Genomic DNA, 18871 nt, shown 5'->3' with positions numbered 1-18871 from the left:
GAACCGGTGTCTGCTCTCTGGTAGATGCCAAGGACAGCAGTGTTGCAAGGGTTTAGCTAGCTGGGATTGAGGTCAGCAAGATGCCAGTCTGAGATTTCATTTAAATCTACTCTGCTTATAATAACACTCATAAAGCAGGGGGGGGAAAGGGAAGGAAAGGGGAGAAATTTGCTTTTTCTGCTCCTGGGCTTTCTGTAACTCCATGGTGGGCTACCCGGGCTGAACCTGGTAACTGATGGTGCCTGGAAAAAACATCCACAAAGTTTAAATTTGTAATAAAACCAAAAATAAACCTTACTTCTCCCCAAAACCTCAGCACTTTTCAGATTATCGTATTAAAAGCCTGATAACATCTGGATCCAGTTGAGACTGCTGGACAAGTCATCAGTATTCCAAAAAATTCAGTAGTAATAGTAGTGAAAGAAGAATATACTCTGTCTGCAGGGGTGTTCAGTCTTTCAGTCCCTGTGGAATGTCTCTGACAGGCTTGTGTTTGCTACTGGAAGCTGTCACCTTGCTTTAAAACAAAAACAAATGGCCAAAAAGGAGAAATAACTAAGGAGGAACTATATCTGTTTGAGCTCAGTTATGTACAGTCACTGATTTGTTTCTCCAAGACCTTTCCCAACAGGAATTTGGCTTGATGATGCTTGTTAAATTGTGTGGAACACATGTAAAAAAAAAAAAAAGTAACAGAACGACTTTTTTTCCTTTTCTGTTGAAGTGTTTGGTTGGTTTTTCCCCCTCCTCTGTATTTGTTCTGATTAGGAACAAAGGTTTCTCCTGCAGGCTCCCACTGCTGTTGAGACTTCCTGGGAAGATATTCTATGTGTTTAAAGCATTGTGGATCAAAATCTCACAGTATATGAAAGGCAGAACATCCTGTAGTTCCTTTTTTTTCCTCTGTTCTTGTGCACTTTGATGGTTCTCTCTTACACTGCAAGTATTGCCAGTCTCTAGGTTATTGGGATGCTTTGCTTTTAGTAGTCTGAAAAGTAAACAGAGGAAAAGGGATTATCTGTGAGAAGCCACCACTAGGTAAATACTTCATGCCAGGTATGGGACAATGACTGAGCCTTTTGGCTCTTTGGGGTCGGCCAAGCCTCCCTCTGAGCCTGCCAAAACTGGTTTTGCAAAGAGAGTCACAATTCAGGAACTGAGAGAAAAACAATGGGTCTCTAGATTAAAAGTCAAACTCTCTCGAGGGAGGAAATCGTAGCTGGGAAGGTGTTTGGGGAAATGAAGTCACCCATAAAATCACCTGCAATGGCCAGGTCCTGCTTGAGGTCCTACTTGAGGTCCTGAGCCACTGTCACAGGAGAACACAGCTTTTGGTGGGATGGACAGACTCCTCCGTGGAGTTTCACTTCAGCCTTTGCCATCTCAAAGGTTCAGCCTCTGATCCTTCCAGCAGAGAACAGCTTGTGTTTAAGAGAACTAGTCCAGCCTGTGCAGCTGTGTGGGATATGCAGCCATAGGACAGCTAATTGCTAACCACTGGTTTTATTTTTCCTTAAAGAGCTGCCTGTGCTGCTGGGCAGAGGCTCCTGTGCTGCTGGGCAGAGGCTCCTGTGCTGCTGGGCAGAGGCTCCTGTGCTGCTGGGCAGAGGCTCCTGTGCTGCTGGGCAGAGGCTCCTGCCCCACGCAGTGCTGTAGGCTGAGACCTGCTGAAACAGTGGTAAAAGCTGTGAGCTCCAGGGGTTTAGATCTGAGGTCTGAGGGAGGTGATTTGAGGATAAAAGGGCTGAGAGAAATGTGCCTCGTCTGTCGTGTTCTTCAACCACAGCCTAAATGCTCAGAAGGGATCAAATCTTGTGTTCTCCTTTCAAATACCACACTAGTTTAGTTCTGGGGGGGGGTGTCACCAAATTACCCAGTGACTGTTTTGGTGCTTGGGTGGGCAGAAGGTGTCTTCCCATGCCTACCATCCTGTTCACTGTTCAGGTTAAAATCCAAGAAAATGGATCTTTTCCTGTCTACGAGAAGCAGAATTTGGAAATCCTCAGGCCAGCTGAGGACTGTGATAAAAGTGCTGAGGCACTTTACTAGTCACAAGATGGTGTAAGACATTGGGGTTTCTCTGAGGTGTGCCAGCAGTTTTACTTGGGAAAGCTTGACCAAAAGCCTACCAGGAAACATCAGTTGGGACAGAAATTCTTGTCACTGTGACTCGAACCCAAGAGGACCTTCTGCGTGTTGTGAAATACACAGTGGGAGAGGTGAGCTTTGGGGTTCAGCCAGGAGAACCTGGAGATGAATTTCTGCCTCCCTTTATCCAAGGAGCCAAGTACTTTACTTCCACAAGCTCACTTAATTAAAAGTATTTCCACTTTCCTCTGAAATACTTGGAGATTATCAACTTTTTAAAAGTTTGTCTTCCTTCCAGTGCTTGGCTGGCCTTTTTTTTGCTTCATCTCTGCACCAGAATGGCAGTGGAGTTCTCTTCTTCAAGAAATGCTTACCTCACAAGACAGGGTCTGTTGTTTTTATGGCAGCTTAAAGAGGGAAGTGGGATTTTAAAAAGAAAAGAAAAAAAATAAGATCTGGATAAATATTTTCCAGTTGGTCTCACAGTCTAAGAAGCGTGTTCAGACACTGTTTCATCGGTTCTTGGCTGTGGAAATCCCTCCTGGATGGACTCGCTCATCCTCTGAGGCGATGAAAGGATGAAAGGATGCTGAGCCCTGGGAGAGCTGCCTCCCTCGGCTCTGCCCAGAGCTTTGGCGAGATGCAGAGGCTCCCTGGAGCGCGTGGCAGACTTCCTGCATCCCCCTGCAGTGTGGCTTTGGGAGGAAGAGGACAGATGGAGTGGACAGGCAGCAGGAAGAGCTGAGCTCTTTCCCAGTGCGCTGCGTGGGTCTTCCCAGGAGCAGCCTGGGCCTGGTTTGGGTGGGAATGAAGTGCTTTTGGTGCCTGTCTGCCTGTTTCTAACCACTCCTAGAGCCAAGCATTTGGAACAAGCATTTCCACTGGAACGGGCGAAGCCTGAAGGTAAAAGGTTTTATACCTGGTATTATTATTTGCAAGTTAAGAAATCTAAGAACATTTTGATTTCTAGTAGATGTATCAGCTTAAGGAGGGAGAATTGTCATTCTGATAAACTTGTTGATTGTGAACATGCCACAGTTTGGGTAGAAACAAGATAAGGAAGGAGCTATGGAGGCAAAGCCTTGGATCCCAGGGTTGTAGGTGAGCAGCTGCACCTGTTCTTATTTCTGAGTATTACGTGACCTTTAACACTCTTGAGAATGGGTTTGTGAGAGAGTTCTCAGATAACATTTATTTCACTGGTGCTTCTTATCTGGATCTCAGGGTGGTGTGAGTTTAATTGTAGATTGATGACAAAATAATCCCTCAGTAGAATCAATTACCTATATCTTCCCTGGGTGTCTCTGATTTGGTCTGGGGGGGTGAGGATAAACACTGACTTTGTTTGTTTAGTGTGTGTTTGCTTTCACAATTGCTCTCTTGTTAATATTTTTATAAAGACAATTCTTCAGTATTACTTCCTTCTCTTTCTTCACTTGGAATAAAGATATGTTTCTGCAGTCTTTTAATTTTTATTTCAAGCTTTCATTCATTTTAGAGAGGATTTTTGTGCCGTGAGTGAGAGAGAATATTTTACATCCTTGCTTTTCCAGAATTGATTTTGGGTTTTTTATAATGCATTGAAGTTATCCTAACCCTATGCTCTTTATAATATCTTTGCACTCTGGGTTTGTTAAATTTTATTTCTTATGTATTTCCACATAAACTTATTTAGAGATTTGTATTTTCCCAAAGCCAAGGCAACTCTGTGTTCAGATTTTTTCAACGATTCCCAAAATACAAAGCTGTTTCTTCCTGTCCAAGTAGGAATTTAGTATTTATTACTCGGTGGAGCAGGTTTTTTATATTCATGTTTTTAAAACCACTTTCTCCTTTTAGAAGCCCTTCTTCTGACTCATGTTCCTCCCTCCACTCCCAAATCACTTGTGCTCTTAAGTAGTTTATTTTTGGTGGGGTTTTTATAAGTGAACTTTTACACAATTGAGCTTATTCATGTGTTCATTTAAGTGCTGTGCAAATGCCTTGTGCTGCAATCCCCAGTGTTGTGTCACAAGGTGTTCAAACTCCATCTTTAATTATCAGAGCAGATCCAAGATATCTGCTTCTACCTAATCCCTCATTGCATTAAAACCACTGTAGTTTTTGTAGTTAAAAGTATGAAAATAACATGTGGCAGTCCAGTGTTGCTCTTTTTTAAATTGTAGTGTGGCTTCGTGGTAGTTAATGTTGTGTAAATGGTATATTGGAAATTACAGGGGGGTGAGGATGTGCAGGGAACATTTCTGGCATTTAAGTGCTTTGAGTATCACTTTAACACCCCCCCACTATTTCCTCTTGCCTGGTTCATCCCAGGCATTGTAATGTTTAAAGTGGGCAATAGGCTAATAGTCTTCAGCTGAATGTTTATGAACACAAGATAATTAGCCATAATATCCAAAGCCAATAAAATTACGCTTATCTGATTTTAATTACACTTAACAAATGGTGCCTCTAAGAAGGTAGTTTCAGTTATTTCAGTGTTGCCTGGTGATTTTCATGTATTTAATCCCCAGACCGCTTCCTCAGAATCCAGAAATTCACATTCAGTGGGATGAACGAGGACGTTTATATTTTTAAGAGCTATTTTCTGACTCGATGAAATCACAAGTGACTGACAGGGTGTTGTGTTCCAGGTTGCTGTTTGTTGTTTCTGTGGTCTGTATCCGTGGGCCGGTCGGGATGTTGTACCTTATGTTGCTGGTGCAGAGGAGTCTGACAGCTGGAGCATGCAGGAATATTGTCTGTGATTACCTTGATCATGAGAAATTACTGCACAGGAATTATCTGAGGAGAAGGTAATTATGTTCTAGAGACATCTTATCCTCCTGTATTTTCTTTGCAGGGAGAGAGGGGATTTGAAGAGTTACAGCTCTCTCAGAGGCAGCCAAAGAGTGGAAATGTAGAGATTAGGAAAAAGGGCTCCCGGTGAAGTCAAGCTTTGGGGTTTTGGTGGGAGAAGCTTTTCCTTTGATAACAGGCCAGACTGGGTCGAAAGGAAGTGGCTGGAGGAGGAAAAACAGTCTTGGCTTTCCAGAGGAGAAGCTGTGTCTGGAGCAGATGGATTTGGAGTCTTTGGCAAAGCTCTGTGTTTCAGCTGTTGACTCTCCAGAAGGAGAAGCTTCAGCTGTGAGACCCAATGGGGCAGGATCTCCTGGAGGGCAGCGGGAGATGCTCCTGGACTGGGGGTGTCTGTGGCATGTTGGCACCTGCCCCACAGCCCAGGAGGGGCCCAGACTGGTCCTTGGTGCTTCCCTTGAGGAGTTGGCGAGCCCAGGCTTAAGATGTATGAAAGAAATTCTGTGTTGTTCTAGAGACAGGCCTAAACCACAGCTGCCAGAGGGTGCAGAAAGGGGAACTGTACCCAGGGGTTCAGTCCTTGCTAAGCTTATTTGACACTGGAAATGGGAGCCTTAACTCCTGTAGACACGTACATTTGGGGCCCGTGGCGGGAGGGTGAGTTCTGCCATGGTGAAATTTTCTTCAGGCAAAGCTCCCTGGTTTGCATTTCCACAAATTCTGTCCATAATGGAACTTGGCGCAGAGATGCAAATTGCCTGCGTGCTTACAAAACGAGCCCTTCCTAGGCACATTGACCCTTTTTTCCTTAAAATAACAAACCCCAAGGAAAGTATTTGGGTTTTAGGCCTTTGGTTTTTTTCCAAATAACGAATGGGGTAGGTTTGTCATGCTAACAGTGTGTGATTTGGGACTCGAAGCAATGGCATTTTAGAAGTAAACAAGCACGTGCAAGATTCTCTCTGTGCCCTTATATATCCCATTGCTTTGCTATAGAGTTACTTGATCACTTGCCTTAACTAATTAACTTGTATCATCGTTTAGCCTCGTGCTTTTTGTGGTGATATTTTTCTCTGTGGTGGTTACTCAAGAGACTCTTTAGACTCTTCTGAAATAAATACTTCATAATCCTGTAAAACATCGCTTGTTTAAAGGAAGCTGTTTATGTAAACAATGGGCTAATGCATGAAACTCTTGACATGTTAGCATTGAAACCAACTGTCCCCTGAGTGGTTTTGTTCTTACTCTGAGGGAAGCTGAAGCTCGACATCTGGTCTTCTGTGGGCGAGAGAGCTTTTTGCAAGTTATGGGACCACTTGTTCAAGTGCAGTCAAAAAATATTTCCTACAGAGAAGGTGACAAAAAAAAATTACTGAAATAGCTCCTCAGAGCAGCTCGTGTTTTGGAGAGCAGGCATTCTCTGTGTTCATTCCTTGTGGGGAATAAGCTGGTCATTTTAATGTGTGCATTTGGTATAGGAGCGTCCTTCTCAAAACATGGATATTTGACAAGGAATGTAGTGATAGGATAGGGGAACATGGTTTTAAACTGAAAGAAATTTCCATATTGAGGAGACATTCTTCCCTGTGAAGGTGGTGAGGCCCTGGCACAGATTGCCCAGAGAAGCTGTGGCTGCCCCTGGATCCCTGGAAGTGTCCAAGGCCAGGTTGGACGGGGCTTGGAGCACCCTGGTCTAGTGGAAGGTGTCCCTCCCCATGGCAGGGGGGTTGGAATGAGATGAGGTTTAAGGTCCCTTCCAACCCAAACCATTCTGGGATTCAGTGGTTCTATGAAAAACCACTTGTCTGAAAACTGATGCAGAGAGGAGCCGGACGATTGGCAGTGACGTGTGAGAACAGGCAATGAACAAACCCAGTTTTGCAGCTCAGAATGCATCTGTTTGTGTCAGCTGTCACCACATGTTGCTATTGATGTTTTCTGTAGGTTTGAGACATAGGGGATCAGAGTTGTGTGCTTTTTTTAATACTTTCTAGTCTTTGTATGAAGTTTGAACTCTAGTTCTTGAGATTTGTTTATTGTGCAAAGATCTCTGATTCTTTTTGCCTTTCCTTTGTCACAGACAAATCCCTCTTTGTAAAAAGTGAAATGCAAGCAAGTTCACTGTCAAGTCCAATGGCAAGTTGCAAGCAGACCTGCTTATTCATTTTATGTCTGACTAGAGCTGCTTTTGCATGTTCTATGGGTACTGAAGTGTTTTCCTGCATCCCATACTCTGACTACTCCCAAGTAAAGTCTGAGATTATTGCATACTTCTGTGATGTTGTCAGAGTTTTAGCTGCATCTCCCTCATCCTAACATGAGTTGCCATAGATTTCCTTCTACTTACGTCTGTGAATTTACAATCCATTTTCACAGAAAAAATAGCAGCCCTTTAAACATAGGCACTCTTAAAAGCAATTTTCCTCCAACAGTCATTTAGCGACACAGATGCTTTGGCGAGCGGTTTTGACAAATTACTGCAAAAAAAAATCTGCCAGAATTTAAACTCTTGCAGTGTGTCTCCATCTACCTTCTCTCTCCTGCTAACTCTGGCTGCACTTGTACAGGAGAAGAGGCTGTGTTGGTGACAGGGCTCCAGGCAGTGCCTGGAAGGGAGGAAGGTGAACACACGGATCCAAACAGCTCCTTTATTACCCACGGAGGATATTGGCTGTGCCCTGTATAAATAGCCTGGCTCAGTAACCAGTTCCTCTGCCAGCTTTCTGAGGCAGTGAAGCCTTGCATGCCTGCTGTACCACAGTGCTGCCTTTGCAGGCTGGGGTGGTGTGTGGTGCTCAGCAAGGGGAGGGCTCTGGCTGCACTGTGGTTAGTGGTATGTTTCCTGTCTGCCCTCCTGTAGCCTGATAAAATGAGTGTGGTTCAAGCCACTGATGTCTTGAAATGACAGTCCCTTCCTTTATTGAGGTATCACTAAATGATACTGAGACTTACTCTTACAAATACAAGGAAGTTTTGGAAAGGAATGGGAGAGAAAGGGATAAGTGTTCAATCTACTGTGACAGAGACAAATAGTTTTCTTAACATTAGTTTTCATTAATTCCAACTGTGACTTCCACCCCCATTTACATGTGCAACTGTCATGTGAAGATTTGACTCTTTTTTTTCTTTTTCGTGGTGTCTCAGTGTTAGGGGTGACCTGTGTCAGTAAAAGCATTTTAATCCAGAGAACTTGTCAAAAGCATGGGGCACCTGGGAGGGGGTCAAAGACTCTGGCAGGGCAGGAGGTGAGGCCCCTGTGCCTTTGTGGGGTTAGGCTTCAAGAGGTTTGTATACCTTTCATATGTCTTTTTTATATCTTTTAATACGTGATCTCAAGGAAATGGCTGAGATAGTCGCCCTGGTACTTCAGCAAAGTCAATGTACATGATTAATTATCAGAGAAGAGCAAACCAACATGTGCCAGTAGAAGATGGAGCAAAATTTTCCATGGCCTGCTCCAGCAGAGACAAATCCTGTACATGTTCAAAATCAATTTGGTGCCCTCCTACACACTCTTTGGGTGCTGGTGAGCATGGGACAGGGCTGGGGAGCTGAGACTGCTGTTGGATCTACCCAGATCCAACACAGCACTCTGCTAATGACTTTTTTCCCCCTCCTAATCCAGATCCCTGGCTGCTGCAGCCCCTGTTTTAGCTGTGCTAACAAGGTAGTTTTTAGCTGGTGCATCTGCAGCAGCAGGGAGCCAGGTTGCCACAGAACCTGCCCGAGGAGCTCATTGTAATGACAGTTCATTAGCTCCTGCTTGGATATATCTATTAGCTGTAAAAGGGAAAGACTTCTTTCCAGGAAGTACATTTTTCCTTCTTTATTGTGGAGTTTCTTCTGGGCCTTCTGTGAATGCTTTATGCCTGTAAGCAGAAGTGAAGGCCCTTAAATATAATTGTAAAATACTATTTGGTTTGTTGGGGGGAGGGGGGATTATATGTGTAGAGCAGGAGTTTTGAGTTACTTTGACAAAAGACATGAATGGCTTAAACATACTAATTGAGAAATTTGTGTCTGCACAGGAACCAAAACAATTTATTGGGTGCATGTGCAGCATCTTGTAGAGCCAGGAGCCACCAAATGCAGGAGACTGGCTGTGCTGTGCAGTGTATGTGCCCAGACTTCTGACACCTTCCCGCTGTTACTGTGGAAACTATAATTTCCAACATGGCCTTGAAACAGGGGTTTTTTTGTCTGCAAAAGGAGACAAAAGTCTGCATATGAGAAAGAAATACTCCTGTGCAGTGTGAACCCAGCTGGGGCACAGACTGTTGGATTTTCGTGGTTGTGCTTGATGTGGAATCGTGTGTTCACATGGACGCGGGTGTATTTATTTTAACGGTGAAATTCCAGGTGGGTGTGTTATATATGCACTTAGACATATGCACCTAAGGAGACCTATCCTGAGAAATGGAAACTAGAGAATGCAAGGGGAAGGAAAACATCCTGAGTCAGACATTTCTGTTTTGTCAGGTACACGCAGAGAAAAAAGTGGCAGCGTAGAGGCTCCTCAGACACCCTCCCTGCCCCCAACAGGGCCCAGGCTGAATTAAAAACACATACAGCAATCTCCACTCTAAATAACTTCTGCATGGCTATATAATTTCAAAGAGAAATGCTTTCAGGGTGATGATAGGTTTTGTCTACATCTGTAAAGTCTCATTTGTCTTTGGATACCCAACAGCCTTCACTTTGTTTATTCAGAGCTGAGCAAACATGGAGCTGAATGTACTTTTTCAATGATCAATGTAAATCAATGTGAAAAATGGAAATCATTACAAAATATACACACACACATATATTTAGCGAGGTTTGGTAGATTGATTGCTCCTAAACCTAGAGCTTGGCTCCTCTTACGTGCAGAGAATTCACAAAGAGACAGCCATAGCCCAGGGACAGCAAAGTGTGGTCACTGATGGATAAAATAAAATTCAAGCCTGTTTGCATTTTAATGGATTTTAATCACATGAGAGTTTGGGAAAGAAAAAAAATTGATTTTTTTTTTCCTTTTCATCATTGTGTCTGATTGCTTCAGGGCTAACAAAAATGGTCCCAGGTACTGAGATACCATTTTCAACTCTTGTGCTGTTGCTTAAAGAGGCTTCTGCAAAGACAAGGGATGTGCACAATCATCATTAGTCACGGAGAGCAGGACAAATGGTACTGGGCTGTAGATGTGGCAAGGAAAGCAGAGTTTAAAGTTTTTGGCAAACTAAGTAGTAAGGAGGAAATGAACAAGATGCCATGGATGGTTTTTATCACCAGAGATTTACAAAAATAAGTGTGACATCCGTCAGGGGCTGGGGGTAGGGTACCATCCAGCTCTAACCATGTGGAAGCAGCACCATCTGTCTCCAGCAAACTAAAACTCTTGGAAAAAGAGAGTTGTTCCTTAGTCTTTCACTCTTGGGTGCTGCCTCTCATCTGTTTGTCATTCCTGCTGTCTGTGGCATGATCTTCATACGTATTTTTAAACATTCTTGCTTTGTGCTGCTGGCAGGGACCAGCTCTGCCCGGTTCACCACCCCTTCCTGCTGTCTCTGCTGCTGCCGCCTCATTCCTGCCTTGTTGGCCACTTGCTTCCTCTGAAACTCCATTCCCTGTGCCATAATATGGTGGAATTCATCCCTCAACCCCCCGGTTGAGGGATGATTTTTTTTGTTCAGGAACACCATTGCTAAGACAGCTGAGCAGAGTATTTTGTGATAGTACTGTCACTTAAAGGGGGGAAAAAAAAAAGAAAGAGGGGAGCAGAGCGTGTGTAAAACCCTAAGGTATTTTATGAAGAGCAGAAAATAGAGGAGCTCGAGTTTTCTGCCCTGTATTTTCTTTTGTTATGTCACTAAGTGGGATGTTTGTGTCTGTTTATACTCTGATTTCGTGTGTGTTTTGAAATCTCATTGTACTCAGTGGTGGAAAATTGGCTGCTTAAGTAAAGGCATGTTAAGGACAGCGCTCTACAGTAGCTGGAAGGAAGTGCTTCTCAAATGCGTTGTCCAAGTTGGTTCTAGTTAATAGTCTCTTGGGTATGTGAACTTTCCTTGCCTTCTCCACCCGTCTTCTGGCAGCAAACAGAATTCTTAGCATTTCGGTTTAAAAATAAAATAATTAATAAAGATCTCTGCTGACCTTCTAAATTGTTTCCCAATAGGAGTAAAATGTATTTCAGTAATACTTCATAAAATCACTTCTGTGGGTTGATTATTCCTACTGGGGAGGGCAACACCACAAACCAGCAGCATAAAGCAAATCCCTTCAAAATATTATGATTATTGTGTTTGTATAAAGCCTCCCCTCTCCCTTTCCCCCTGGTCTGGTTGGATTTACTGTTACAAGACACGGTTGCGCAGCAGGACTGCTAATTAGATGTTATCAGGCCTGTTTCTGCAAGGTTGTGACCTATAAATTTCTGTTCAGCATTGCTGTAGGAAAGACATTTTTCTCGCCACTGGTTATTATTTATCCTTACTGGGTTCATTTGTTCTCCTTCTAGGATTTGGGAGAGGAGCACCTGTGGCTTTACCCTTCGGGTAGAAGGGGGTTTGGATTCGCTCTGGGAGCTTTGTGCTGTCAGTTTGCAGAACGTTTGGGAATAAGTGCATGTTTGTTCTTAGGCATTAAATGTAAATATACATTAAAATAAAATTTTAAATACAAATTTACAATACAAAAATTTGGCTTAAAAATACAAATCAACTGAAAAGGAGCATAGTGAATAACAAGAGGTTTGGTGCTCACGAGCGTTACATTTTACAGGTTTTGGGGAATATAGCAGGAGTAAGGAGGAAAACCCTAAGTAGGCTAGGGCTCAAGGATGGAGAGTGTTTGGGGTGAGCATGTGGGGTTGCCTTTATTCTTCACAGCCTAACTTTACTGCAAAGAGAAGGAAACACTAAGTAAAGGGAAAACCTAGCTGAAGAATACCTGAAATACTGCACCCTAGCTCCAGATCCTTTAAATTAGCTAGCCCATCCTCAAAGGACACATTAATCACGCTGCTTTGGGTTTGCCAAAAGCACAGGGAACCTGCTCCACCTGTTTTTGGGGTACCTCAGGAGCCTTGATCTGAGCATGGCAAAGATGTCCAGACCAAGCTGGCCTGCAAGGATGTCCTTCCCCAGCACAGGGTCAGCTCAGCACTTGCAATTCTCTGCCTTGGCGCTGTCATTTCTTCCCATATTGCCTCTTTTTTTCATAGTTAGTTTTCCCCAACATAGAATCAGAGGGGTTGGAAGGGACCATAAAGATAATCTAGTTCCACCTAGACACCTTCTACTAGACAAAGTTGCTCACGGCTCTCTCCGGCCTGGCCTTGAACACTTCCACACAGCTTCTCTGGGCAACATCATGCAGAGTAGGCAAGAAGAGAGAAATCACCCACTATTCTGAAATTCTGGAACAAAATTGTGCTTGATTTGCTGATATTGATGTTGTGTTGCAATGTGGAGAGAGAGCAAAGTGCTTCAGGTCAGGAGGCTGCTGAGCTGTGATTCCAGCCCGCCACTCAGTGTCCTGGTTTGACCACATTGGTGGTAACCTCCTTATGCTTAACCAAAGGGGATTTTTCTCCCCAGACCAGCTTTCCCTCCCTAAACCAGATAAAATTACATAGGGAAAATAACCTCACATAGCCTTTAACTGAAGGTTAAAGGCTAGAGCTGATAAGAGGTATTACAGGTTGTTGCTGTACAGCATTAAATGTGGGATGCAGATTATTTGCCATAAGACATCTCTTTGCATAAATATAAATATGGCTCAGGATCCCCACTGCATTTATGTAAGGTCCAGTCTCCTTCCTCTAAAGTTTTCTGTCTGAACCATCTGTAAAGGATGAAAAAAGTCCAATCCTTTTTTGTATTAGTGTTGAATCACTGAGATGCAGGAAGACTTTTCAGATGTGAGGGAGGAAAATGGAATGAGGAGCGTTCTGCTGCTTTTGTGTGAGGTTTTGTCTTTAAGTAGGTCAAATCAACGAATTGGTGTGTAATAGCTGGTTCCAGGTTCTCCAGAAAACATTTTGAAGATGCCAGAAGGAAGCAGAGTGGGTCTGTCTAAATAAACGTCATGGGGAGTACTGCAGGGCTTCTTTTACATTTTATTTGAATCCCTTGAGGTGGTCCCTTACTAAGTCATTTGTTTTAAGTGGTTAAAATAAGAAAACTAACTTTAGCCTATATGCCTGAAAGACCTGGTTAATATGCAAAAAAATGCACGTTGTTGTAGTAGATTTTAGTGTCCTGTGAACTCTCCCTTTGACAAGGGAAACCAGCTGCCCTCTATGAGACATCAGCAGTGCTCACAACTCCTACGTTCTCTTTTCCCAGAAGCCTCTTGAGGCAAAAAACCCCAAACCCAAAAGAAGCTTCCAGTTGCCCATGTCTATACCCAGGTGTGCAGAAAGGTTCAGGCTGAAAATAACTAAAATTGTGCAGTAGCAACAGGCCGTGCAGTGATGAGTGACCATTTAAAACACCACGTGAGAGCTTTGTGGGGCTTATTCTTATTATTCTTTATTTTTCCTTTATTGCTTCTCATCATAAACTGCACCACATACAAAGAGAGTCATCTCATCACCTGGTCTGTTTTTGTGGCTCGTTGCCTCCACAGAAACGCTTCTCTACCTTTGCCCTTCCCGTACCTCCCTCCTTGGCAGGAGAAAGCAAAAGAGTCTTGCTCTTCTGAAACAAATAAATGTCAGCTGGCTGATGCCTTCTTGGCAAGGGGTGGGGGTACAGCTGTCTGTGAACCTTTGGTGCTGGTGCTTTTGCCAAAGCTCTGTGCACTGCTTGTGCCACGCACATCTTTAGCTTTGACCCCAAGTGCACCGGTACGTTTTTTTGTGCACCCAAAATGTGTGCAGGAACCCAGCAGCGTCTGCTTTTAAATTGTTTTGCTATTTTTTTTTTACATAGCTGCCTTGGGCCAAGGTCCTTTTTAAGTTCAGGATGCTTTCCCTTTCTTCCTATTCCTTCACTGTTGCAAAAAATAAAGAATGAAGAGGGAACAGCCCAGTCTGGATGCCTGGTGTTGAAGAGGCTGTGAGATGGAGATTAGGGGTTGGCGAGAGCAAGCACAGCAGAGAAGAGAACAGGGGAGGGGTACAGAGCTGGGTAAGAAAAGGACCATGCATAAATTAAGAAGAAAAAATGCAGATTTTTTTTTTCTCCCACGAATAATTAACTTTTCTGTTGTTCTCCACTTTCTGCTTTCTAAACCTCTCATGAAAGCCTCTCCATTGCTTTGGGGAGAAGTGTCACTTGAGAGTCTTCTCAGAACTTGGCAGCTATGTAATAGGGGCATGTAATCTTTTATAATCCTCTCTACAGGTTTGTAATAACCATTTCTGTTTTGAGATTCCAAAGTGTTTTGTAGGCCAAGTGGGAATTTAACTGTGAGAGGAAAATGTACTTAATATTCAGGAGCAAAGATGAGTGGTCCTGGGCAGGGAACGAGACCTGACTGAGAAGGAAGGCAAACCTCCTTAGCATTGTAGGAAGGGTCACAGCAATGGCTTCGAGCAACTGCAGGTTATTTGAAATCTTAGGTATCCTGGGAACCAAATTGTTTTCTTACAGGGATGGCAGCTTCTGCTGTGGTGATGTCATGAGATTTATGAGGCTGCACAATGAGCCACTTGTTTGCAGGCGCTCAGGGGGCTGGGCCGAGCACAGAGCACACCTGCCTGCTCTGTAAGGTCCCCACCTTGATTGGGCTGTGATTGCTGGTCCCACTTGCTGGCACCCATCCCTTTGAGAAGGTGCTGATGTCTCCTGACAGGCACATCCCTCACGCTGCCTCTCTGAACCTGGCAGGGTACAGGCCATGGAGACAGGGACGTGTCTCTGAGGGAAGTGAGGATCAGTTACCCTTTGGAAGTTTAGCAATCGGCTCTGCAGTGCTTAAGAAGCTTAGAGGAGCTCAGCAGTGTTCAAGCTAATTGGTAGCTTTAAACTGCTATTAAGGGCTCCCACACCTTTTGCTCAAAGAAGCTGCACCGCGACAGCGAACGGGTGCAACTTTCTGCTTTCCAGTCAGAACTACCAGGCCAATTGGAGCTTTATGCCTAATTTTTGCTTCACCTGTTAGGTCCTTAGCTCTCGTTTTTTTAAGACTTTGCAAGAAAGCTCGTGAGTGTTGGCACGCTCAGCATCTGCTCGCTAAACTAGTCGTAAGATTTTAAGACTTGCGGTTTCTCTTTTGGAATGACTCCACGGTTTTTCCTTTTGAAAACAGGATCCCGGTGAAACTGCTCACATGGCTGTGGCCTAAATGAATTTGTGCTCTCGAGCTTCTGCAGAGCATTTGGATACCGGGGAACACTGAGCCCTTTTAGCGAATGTCAGGGGCCGAGGGAGGCAAACGTGTTGGCGCTGGCCTTGGGGAAGGTTTGGGTTTGGAGCTGTGTGTGTTACAGGGACATCTTGGCTGATCTCTGCCGTGGTCTCAGCCTTGGTGTGAAAACTCCTGAGCTGTAGATAGGCTCAGTGGTGACGTTGCAAGAACGGGGCAGATGTATTGATTCGGGACCAAGGGAAGTTGGCAGAGCTGCCTGGGAGCTCAGCTGGGGGAGTGAGCCGGCTGTACCTCGCTCACTGCCGGCGGCTCCTGTACAAACAAGTCACATCTCTCCTAGGGAAGGATGTGAAGGGGTGGGAATGATGTCAGCAAGGAGAGGAGAGGCGGCAAGAGCTCATCCTGCTGGGAGATGCCAGGTTTGTTGAACAGTAGCACTCTGTGTTTTGTCTCCTGCTGGTTGCAGAGGAGACAGCCCTTGGCTGCTATTAGGTATTCACTCATCCGATGGCTTATTCCTTCCCACGTAAAAATTGCTCCTGACATATTTCCTTAATGCAGAAAATCTGTGGGAAATTTAAGAATCTGGCTGGTAGCTCTGATAGTGGACAAAATGTTGATGCTCATTGAGCTTTAAAGGTTCATTTTTCTTTCTTGGTGTTGAGGTGAGACTGCTGCATGTGAGAAATTCAGAGCAGTGAGGCTCTCTTCTCCCATCCTATCACAGATCTTGGCAAAGCTTTCTAGCAGCTGGTGGGAAAAAGCTGTGCCCTGAGCTGTTGGCAGAAGAGATCCACAATCCTCATTCAGAGGAGGGGAAACTCCTCAAAACCTTACCCGTAAGCAGTGAACAGCAGATACCTTCAGACTCCCCTGCTCTAAATTTTAAGAGATTCCTTCTCCCAGAGCTGGCAGACTGTAGGGAAATGGAAGCACACACAGCAAGCACAGAAATTGCCACAGTGATATTTCTTTGAGGGTACAGGGCACGAAAATGCACCTGACTGAACTTTATTGTTTTAATCTGTCTGTGGCTCATGAGATTCTTCAGTGGAAAGCCAGTCTCGAGGCTGTGTCTGATCACTGCCACTCAATAAAAGAGCAGTGGAAAGTTAATAGCTTAGATTGGCAAGATTGGCCTGTACCAGAAAAATTAAAGATCTCGTGAGGAATGTGTGTTGCAATGCCAAATACATTGGAATCTGAGAAAGTCATGGCACTGGTCATGGCTTCTGCCAGCTTCTTAAATGCCGTTTTCACCTACTTAAACCTTTTCTGGCTTTATTCTGTGCAGAACGGATTTTCCAGGTAGCGTTTTGGCTGTAACCAGTTGGCGTGAGAGCTTTGGGGAACCTCTGAAACCTGATGGTTTGACTTAAGCTTTCTGTACCTCCTACCCACAATATTAGATGTCCATGTGAGAATTTGGTTATCATTGCACGCAGCTGCTGGAGGAGAGCAACTGGATTCAGCTGAACTGAGGGCTGGTCGCTGCCTGTGTACTGAACTTTGTTGAGTGTGGATATTAAATGTAGCGGGAAGAATTCACACCAGATACTTACCTCTGTAATAACATCCTATATAAATAGCGTGCCTCTCATCCCAAAGGATCTGCTCGTGCTTTCTATGCTTAAAATACCACCTGCTTCACCACAGAGATCTATTGCTGACCACAAAAATGTAGGTAACTCTTCATTGAAATGGTGCTGTGCCACAGAGTGATTTAGAGGGGCAAGTGAGCACTGCCATATCCCACAGTAGCTATGAGAAGCTTCCTAGGAAACCTGCAGTCACTGCCCACTTTGTGGTTTGAAACAAAATGGCAAGATTAATGGTTCTGTTTCTAATGTGTGCTCGTTATATCTCTGAGTGCATTGTGATTCAAAGAAGAATTAATCAACCTTGAGAGCATCATGTTTTCTCTGTAGCACGGGAGTCTCTGTGTTGCCACACACAGTATGTGCTGAATTTTCCTTGTATTATACCATTAGTCATGAGCCTTGTGTGTTCTGTGTGGGGCATTGTGGTGTTTGTTTGGACAAACTTGGGGGAGGAATGTCCTTTCCTCTTCCAAGCGAATTTGTGCACCACGATAGGTTTTTCTTTGAACAGCTGTTTTCTGTAGTGTCTGCCTGCACTGCTCTGATCCTGCTCGGATCAGAGACCATTGCATATGGCTGGGAGTTGGTCTCAGAAATAAGAAATGTAAACAAAATCTATATATATTGGCATGAGAAAAAGTGGAAGTTTTCTTGATTGTGCTTTTCCTAACAGACCCTCGGTGGGTGACCTCTGTTGTCATCTGCTCTGTGTCAGTGTTGAGATCGTCCCTCTTTCAGCTGGGCCAGGATTTCTCCGACGCCTGAATTCTCTTCTCTTCTACATCCAGACCCTGCAGATCTTCATCTGAGCATCAGCAGCTGTCTGAAATAGCTGCACATGCACACACAGCTGTGTGTCACAGAACTGCTGTTGCTGTTTATTTTCTCTCTCATTAGTGACTTCTTTTGTGGAAATCCTGCCTTGGTACCAGATGCAGATTTGGGGGAAGGAAACATGTCAAGACGGGGTTTATTTCCCTTTCTGCCATATCTTTCCCCTGAATCCCTTCATGAGCTTTTAGAGGTGGTGTAAGTTTAGTGAAAGGACTCATAATTGCTGTTTATCTTTGAAGCTTTGTGTCAATAGTAAGGCTTGTTTCAGCTTCTGCTCAACTCGCTTGATAAAGGTTCAAAGTGATGATTATTCAAACTGGACTGCATGGTCATGCACAGCTGGGTAGGCTGGGGTTCTGACAAGCTCTCAGATGACAGCACTCACCTAAAACACTTCCCTCTGAGTCCTGTCTCTATGGTGAGTACATAAAACACCATGGAAACATTGACATTGGGTAAGTAGACCTGTTGTCAGAAGGTGTTAGGGCTCCTACTAATCTCTCTCAGGGGAAAAAAATTCTTCCCGTCATACAAACTTGGCCACTCCGTTAGTTACTCAGCTGCTTGGCAGCTCCTTGTTGGAAATACTAGGAACAGAATACGGACCCTAATAAAGTTGAGGAAAATTTGGCAAGTACTTCAGTGAGCCCTTGATTTCACCATAGGAAGAGTGTGGTTCAAAAAAAAAAAAGCTCTGAGACATGCCAGGGGTGCTGTTGTCATCACTGGGATGGAGGGTTATTTCTGTGTTTTTATTGATGGCAAGTAGAGTGCTTTTTGGCAAGGAGACTGAAAGCATGAATTTACCTTTAATGTAGGTTTGTTGGCCTGATTTCTGGTAATTCTGTCCTTTTCACTAGCTCTGAGGAGAGAATATGCAGCTCTTCAGGTTATAGAAGAGCAGCTGGGGACTAAATGACACTGGAACGGCCGTCATCTCTTGGAAATAATTTTCTGATTCTGCATTTGGAATTTTAAGGAAAAATAATTGTTGCGTGCTTGCAATGGAAGTTTCAGAAGTGTTCCCATCTGATAGCACTGTACTGCTCCCTAAATACTCCTAAAGTGCCGTCAGTTGTCATGAAATGTCCTACCCTGTCTGTGGGGATTGGCTTGGCACTGGCTCCTGCTTTCCATGTTCCCTCGCCCTGCACCACTCAACACTTCTGTTGTTGTGTGATTATGGCATCGCTGTCCCTCTATTCCACAACACCCTCCCCCCCCCGTTTTTAAAAAAAAGTTCTGTGCTTAAA

At 44.2% G+C, this 18871-nt stretch overlaps 1 protein-coding gene across 5 annotated transcripts in view; it reads left to right on the top strand.

The window, feature by feature from the left end:
• The window catches only part of RASAL2 (RAS protein activator like 2), a 189903-nt gene that overhangs the window by 83773 nt on the left and 87259 nt on the right, over positions 1-18871 (top strand). The window lies entirely within an intron of this gene.

Source organism: Lepidothrix coronata, unplaced genomic scaffold (assembly GCF_001604755.1).
Source record: "Lepidothrix coronata isolate B3197 unplaced genomic scaffold, Lepidothrix_coronata-1.0 Scaffold52, whole genome shotgun sequence".
Lineage (NCBI taxonomy): Eukaryota > Metazoa > Chordata > Aves > Passeriformes > Pipridae > Lepidothrix > Lepidothrix coronata.
Note: the sequence above shows the minus strand (reverse complement) of the source record. Positions and strands in the feature narration are given on the sequence as shown.